The sequence below is a fragment of the Ailuropoda melanoleuca genome, chromosome 6 (genome assembly GCF_002007445.2).
Source record: "Ailuropoda melanoleuca isolate Jingjing chromosome 6, ASM200744v2, whole genome shotgun sequence".
NCBI classification, from domain to species: Eukaryota; Metazoa; Chordata; class Mammalia; order Carnivora; family Ursidae; genus Ailuropoda; species Ailuropoda melanoleuca.
Window position 1 is genome coordinate 113,464,561 of NC_048223.1, and position 7,570 is coordinate 113,472,130.

The 7,570-nt window shown below is 43.4% G+C and overlaps 1 pseudogene; it reads left to right on the forward strand.

Annotated features, from left to right (window-relative positions):
* Positions 1-4,878: 4,878 nt before the first annotated feature.
* LOC117802817 lies at positions 4,879-7,279 on the forward strand (annotated as a pseudogene).
* Positions 7,280-7,570: the final 291 nt, after the last annotated feature.

Here is a 7,570-nt window from a genome sequence, read left to right on the forward strand (position 1 = left end):
AACTTGGAGTTAAATTCTTGCTACACAATCCCATATTGATTCATGGAGTGCGAAAGATAGACAAGTCACACCAAATATCCTAAATATTCCAAAAGAGAAGACGCTTAGGCAAATCACAGGGTTTCTATTTATGAAACACAAATGTAACCATTCCTGCAGAATCTTAAGTGCTGTTCTCATTAGGAAAATGATAACAAGCAGTATGAAATACCACTTGTATTGAATTGCTGACCTCATTTTCCTTTTGTAATAATGCCTGTGATGCTAACACCAGGAAGTATGTCACTAGCTTTTATTTTGTTTGTGGTTTAAGTAGTCCATACAATAGCAAGCTGGGAATGTATTTTATTGGGGAAGAAGAGTAATCTATTCCTTTCCGCAAAACTCAAACCAAGATGAATTCAAAGTTCCCCAAAACAACTGCTCTGTAGATTATAAAGAAGCACAGGAATTCCAGGCATGAATCACTCATCTTTTTGAGTAAGCGACCAGGAATTCTAAAGCTTTGGAGAACGGGGGCTGCTGGGGGCTTGGGAGTGGAAGTGTCCGTTCAACTTTGGATTGGTGCAGGGGACAGATAGTAGAAACCTTCCTGTGGAGAAAGAGTATCAATACAACAGTGAGTGATTAAAGTCAGACACAAATTCTAGCAAAAGAAGCAAGTGCCTTCTCTAATTGTTGCCACCTGTAATTGTTGACAAACAAAATAAATGATGCACCAAGCTGATGTCTCCAGGAGGAGCAGGCTGGAAACTGCCACTCAGCAATGCTCTTAACCTAAATGACAACTGCAGACCTAGGCCAAGGGTCAAGGGCTTCTGGGCCTTTGAAACTGTCCTGAGAGTACTGCACTTGACTCCTTCGTGCTCCAAAAATAACCCATCTCTTTCCTTCTCTCCATTTCTTCCTTCCTTCCTTCTTTTCTTTTCCTTCCCTTTCCTTCTCTTCCTTTCTTTCTTTCTTTCTTTCTTCTTCCTTTCTTTCTTTTTTCTTAGAGCGTGAACACTGGGGGAGGGGGACGGGGGAGAAGGAGAGGCAGAAAGAGAAGGAAGAGAAAAATCCCAAGTAGGCTCCATGCACCCAGTATGAGCCCAATGCAGCATGATCTCACGACCCTGAAACCATGGCCTGAGCCAGAATCAAGAGTTGGATGCTTAACAAACTGAACCACCCAAGCGCCCCTCACTCCCTTTTTAAAAAAATTAATAACATTTAGTTTTCCTGAATATAAAAATAACTTACATTATGCCTTCTAGGAAAAAAAAACAAGAAAGTATAAGGAAAAAAATCAAGTTACCTATAATTTTTCTGCTCTGAAATAATCACACAATATGAAAAAGAATACTACTAAAATTAACATTTTAGTATTTTTCCTTAAAGTAATTTTCTATACAGATATGGTCATAAAAAATCAGAACCATGATGAATTTCCAATTTTGTATCCTGCTTTTTCACTCAACATTATATAGTGAGTGTTTCTGCATATCCTTCAATATCCTTAGAAACATGATTCTCAGTGGCTGTATAACATTCTATTGTATGGATATACAATGATGAACTTAACCATCTCCCTGCCTTAGACACTTAGATTGTTTGTAGCTTTTTCATTATCATAACAGTTCTGTGATGAACATTCTTCCTAACTTATTTTTAACAACCTATAGGGAAAACTTTGTGTTCTGTGTGGGAAATTGATTAACATGGTAAGAAAAGACACGCCAGTGCATTATTAGGAAGAAGTTTCAAAAGAGTGCGCCCATCAAAGGTTTAGACGTGTGCGCTCTCAAGGGAGCAGCTCCACTGAATAAGCACAAAATCATCCTTCATTTGCTCACCATTTCAGGACTTGAGTCCAAGTGGTCTGGAACAACTCTGGTTACAACATAGGTCAGACCACAATCAGCTCCCTCTTATCATGTCATTATGTCTCACCTACATACAGCAGCACAGAAACTTGGAGATAAGGAAGCATTTGGCAAAGTGGCATTTGCTAGATGATCAATGATCATGACAAAATGATGAAGGAAGGAAAGGAATCTGCTCCCCACCGCCCTTCGTTTGTTTTTACTGTAGCAAAACATACATAACATTTCCCATTTTAACCATTTTTAAGTATGTAATCCAGCGTCATTAAGTGCATTCACACTGTTGTGCAACCATCACCACCATCCATCTCCAGAAAGTTCTCATCTGGCAAAATTGAAACTCCGTACCCATTAAACAACTCCCAGTCCCCTCTCCCCTCAGCCCCTGGTGACCACCATCCTACTTCTGTCTCTGCAAATGTGACTACTCTAGGTACCTCGTATAAATGAAATCATACAACATTTGTCCTTCCGTGTCTGGTTTCTTTCAGTAGGCACGTTTTCAGGCTTCATCCATGGTGTAGCATGTATAGAATTTCATTCCTTTTTAAGGCTGAATAATACCCCACTGTATAGATAGACCACTTTTATTTACCCCTACCAAAAATACTGATGAACATTGGGTTGTTTCTACCTGTTAACTATTGTGAATAATGCAATTTTTCACACACTTGAACATTCATGTGCAAGTAGCCGTTGGAGATTTTGCTTTCAATTCTTGTGGGTCTACACCTAACAGTGGAATCGCTGGGTCACAAGATAAATCTATGCTTAATTTTTTAAGGAATTGCCACAGCACTGTACCATTTTACATTCCCACTAACAACATGGGAGGGTTCCCCTTTCTGCACATCTTTATCAGCTCTAGTTATTTTCCTTCCTTTTTTTTTTTTTTTTTTTTTTTTTTTTTTTTTAGTAACAGCCATCTTAATGGGCATGAAGTGGAATCTCATTGTGGTTTTGATTTGCATTCCTCTCATGACTAATGACATTGAGCATCTTTTCATAGGCTCATTGGTTAGTTGTGTATCTTCTTTGAAGAAAGGTCTATTAAAGTTCTTTGCCCATTTCTGAAATGCATTCCTAAAGGTGTCTGCTTTTGATGGGACAGACAGACACAGCATCAGAGGGCTTTCCACCCACAGCATTTGGTGGTAGGAACAGATATTGATTCCCCAAAAGCACAATTAAGAAGGGGATTATTATAAGGCAAAGGGAGCCCCTCATGGGATCCTGGTACAGGAAGTTTAGCAGGCCTCTGAGGACCTGGAAAGGCGTCAGGCTGCTACCCTATGTTTCTCTCTCTGGGGTGGCGTCGTCCTGTCTCTGCCTCTCCTTGCACGTCTGCCGTCCCTGTGTGAGGCATGTAACCTCTGCTTCCCACCCTCGAGCTAAGCAGCTGGCTTCCCAGGACACATGCCCAAGCCTCATGTTCACATGACCTTAGGGCTCCATGGAGGCCCCCAGTAAACTCCAGCTTCTCTGTCCCCATTCAGCATTTCCCCTCTGAGGTCAGGAGCCCCTGCGACCCAATCAGCTGGGACCAGAGGGCCAACCACATAAGGCAAACATTGCCAAATTGGCCCCTGCCTTCAATGAGGGCTGTGGTTGGAGAGTAACTTCAAAGAAGGGCATACCGGAGGGTAGCCATGACGGCTATGCTCAGCACCTGGAGGAAAACTTCAAAGCTTTTCAAGAATCTAATATTACATTATTTATTATGGCCATTTCTCAAACACCCAAGAGCATTCTACACTTGATATTATTTACCTTCAGCTTGATGTCTTTGTCTTTCAGGGCAGTGCAGCTATAAGGTCCAAAAGGCAACATTCAATGTTGATGTGACAGAAGTGTGTCCAATGCTAAGGACAGTTCATAAGCTTATGACTGCACATCAGTTCCCAAGGCTGAGTATTGATCTAAACAAGGCAAACTGACTTGGTATAGAATATTTGTATATGAATGTGCTCTCAGCTGGTCTCCCTGGTGTTAAATGTAAGCTATATTCTCTTCCCGTCTTTTCATTTGGTTCAAAAAGAAAAATGGCAATTTTAGAGCAGTCAGCATGGGTAGAAGGGGAAGAGGACAGCATTTAAGAGCAGTCCCTAGAGTCAGCCTTGGGGGGGGACCCAGATACCCTTTGAAACATGATATTTTAATTAGTATTTACAGGTCACTGCTGACCTGTAATGCAGCTAGTAAGAGAAAATGTCTTGTAATTAGGACAAGAACCTATTGCAGGTGAATTCCTGTTTGAAATGCAAGCCCAGGGTAAGTAATGAATGCTCTCACTGTTAGCCCCAGCCCCTCCATCTTTGGCCATTCACATTAGTCTCTGAGAAAGGAGAGGACAGTTCTGTCTTTCCTTGTCAGGGGATGACCAATCCAACCCAAACCCCTTTCCCATTAAATGGTGCCTTTGGAGAGAAACCTTGTGAAGGGTAAAATGGGGAGGCAGACAGTCAGACGATGAGAGGACTTCAAGACAACACCTAATGGCAGGTGCACTCGGAGGACCTGTTTCCTCCAGGATGGAGGGAATGAGGTGGGACGGCACATTGTATTGTTGATTACCACGCCTTTTTAAAAATACTAACAGAGTTCATCTGTTAGAGCAGTTTAGGTTTACGAGAAAATGGAGTAGACAGTACACCACTACCCTCCCCTCATACGCAGCGTCCCCTATTAGTAACATCCTGCATTAGTGTGACACACGTCTTACAACTGGTATTGCCCATATTAATACAATATCTTTAACAGATGTCCATGGTCTAGCTTAGGGTTCATTTTTTTGTGTTGTCCATGTTATAGGTTTTAACAAATGCAAAATGTCATGTATCCACTGTTACCATACAGAATAGTTTCACTGCCCTAAAAATCCCCTGAGTTCCACCTAGTCACCCCACCCCCTCCTTGAACCACTGGTGACCACTGAGATTTTTATTGTCTCTGTAGTTTTACCACCATGCCTTTTTAATGAAAACTTCTGGAACAGCAGGGAACATCGGTCAGCATGGGATTAGAAGAGCAATGGCCTCGGTTTACCGAGCACACCCTTACTTTGCGCCAGGTACTCTCACAGGCAATATGCAGGCATTAGCACAGCTAATTCTCACGATAACATAGAAGCTGTTACTATCTCATTCTAAAGATAAGGAATTAAGGTTTAGAGAACTGGGTAAGCATTCAGATGACACAGCCAGGAGGGGTATGGACCTGGTCCCAGAATATGGACTATAGAGACTACACTTAACCCCTGCACTACTCAACCCGATTTCTGACTATTCTAAAATGAACATCGTGACCATTTTTTTCCTCTGGCACCAAATGAAATGATAGGGAGATGTTATGATTTGCTATTATTATTGTAGATCTGTTCCACTGGTCTTAAAATCTACAAGCTTATTTAGAATATATCATGTACACAGGGAAAATAACCACACTTCTCTTTGTCTTAAAATGAAGTTACTTAGGGGTGCCTGAGTGGCTCAGTCATTTAAGTGTCTGCCTTCACCTCAGGTAATGATCTCAGGGTCCTGGTATCGAGCCCTGCATCAGGCTCCCTGCGGAGAAGGGAATCTGCTTCTCCCTCTCTCTCTGCCCTGCCCCCCCATGTGCTCTCTCTCTCTCTCTCTCTCTCTCTCAAATAAATGAATAAAATCTAAAAAAAAAAAAAATGAAGTTACTTAGCAAAAATAGCCAAAATGGGACTACCTCAAACTCAAAAACTTTTGTGCGTCAAAAGACACAAACAAGAGAGTGAAAAGGCAGGCTGCAGAATGGGAGAAAAGCTTTACAAATCATGTATCTATAAGGGGATAATATCCAGAATTCCTACATCTCAACAACAAAATCATCAAATAACCTGATTTAAAAATGAGCCAAGAACCTGAATGAACATTTCTCCAAAGATGATCTACAAACGACCAACAGGCATATGAAAAGATGCTCAACAGCACTCATCATCAGAGAGATGAAAGTCAGAACCACAATGAGTTACTGCCTCATGCCCGTCAGGATGTCTACTACGAAAAATAAATTAACAGAAAACAACAAGTGTCTGTGAGGATGTGGAGAAATTGGAACACTTGTGCCCTATTGATGGGATTATAAAATTAGAGCAGTCACTATGGAAAACAGTGTGGCGGTTCCTTAAAAAATAGAACAACCCTGTGACCCAACGACATTACTTCTGGGTATATATCCAAAAGAATTGAGAGCAGGGTCCCAAAGAGCTGATTGCACGCCCATGTTTACAGCAGCACTATTCACAATAGCCAAGAGGTAGAAACAACACAAATGTACACCAACAGATGAATGGACAAGCAAAATGTGGTATGCACATACCATGGAATATTACTCAGCCTAGAAAAGGAAGGAAATCCCGTCACTTGCTACAACATGAATAAACCTTGAGAACAGTATGTGAAGTCACAAAATGTGACTGAATAAGCCAGTCAAAAACGACAAATACTGTATGATTCCACTTACATGAGGTCTGGAAGGTAGTCAAAGTCATAGAAACAGAAAGCAGAATGGTAGTTACCAGGGGCTGGGGGAGAAGGGAAAAGGGGAGTTATTTTTTAATAGGTATAGAGTTTCGGTTTTGGAAGATGAAAAGGTTCTGGAGATCTGTTTCACAACAATTTGAACGTGTTTAACACTACTGAACTATACACTTAAAAATGGTTAAGACGGGGGCGCCTGGGTGGCTAAGTTGGTTAAGTGTCCAACCGTTGGTTTCGGCTCAGGTCACGATCTCCTGGTTGTGGGATCGACCAGGAGGGGCCAAGATTGAGGAAGACACCGAGAGCACGACAGAGAAGTTTCTTGGTGGAAGGCTTCCTCTAGACTCCTTCATCGATGTCTCTCAGAGCCAGCAGAAACTGCCCACACGCCAGGAGTGAAAATCGAGAAGCTCCAGGAGCTGGTGCTGAACGGGCAGAGACTTCCGCAGGCCTCAGCACTGGCCCCGCTGCTGCCCAGGATTCCCAAGCCGGCACCCGCTGCCCCCCTGCCCTACCCTACCCTAACTCGGAGGCCAGCAGGCCCCCCTCCATGCTACTTGGCCCATCTCCCCACCACCGGCCCCGTGCCTGCAGGTTGCTTGGTGACCCCATTTACCACCGCCATGGATCACAGTGCCCTCCCCTGTCCCCCCCCGTGGGCCTGCCCCCCCCCAGCAAGGATTCTCTGCACAGTTCATGTCTCCATACCCGCCTGTTCTCCCCCACAGGCCCCTGCCCTGGCTGCCTCCACATCAGCCAAGCTTCCTCCTCCAGTGAGCTGCCCCATTCTTCCAGGGAGGCTGCACCTGCGGGCCGGGGCTCTGCACACACAAATGCGAGGACCAGGGTGCTGGAGCCCTGGGCCAGTGCATCCATTTGATTTTAGAACTGTAGGTCAGCGGTGAGTAGCCGTAGCACCCCGGTTTTGTACCCAGGGGGTTGTGTGTGCAATGCTGCAGCCTGGCATCCGTGCAGTCGTGTTGATTTGTTTTCAGTATGATTTCTAAGTCTTTAATGTTGATGGACTCCTAAGTTCGGGGGGAAAGCCTCCCACTTAGAACTGTGGTCCTCCCGTTGCAGCTTTGTTTAATGAGCATGCTCCATCAAAAACAAACAAAACAAAACAAAAACCCTCAGCCTTAAAAAGGGAGGAATTCTGACACCTGCTACAATACAGACGACCCTTGAAAACATTAT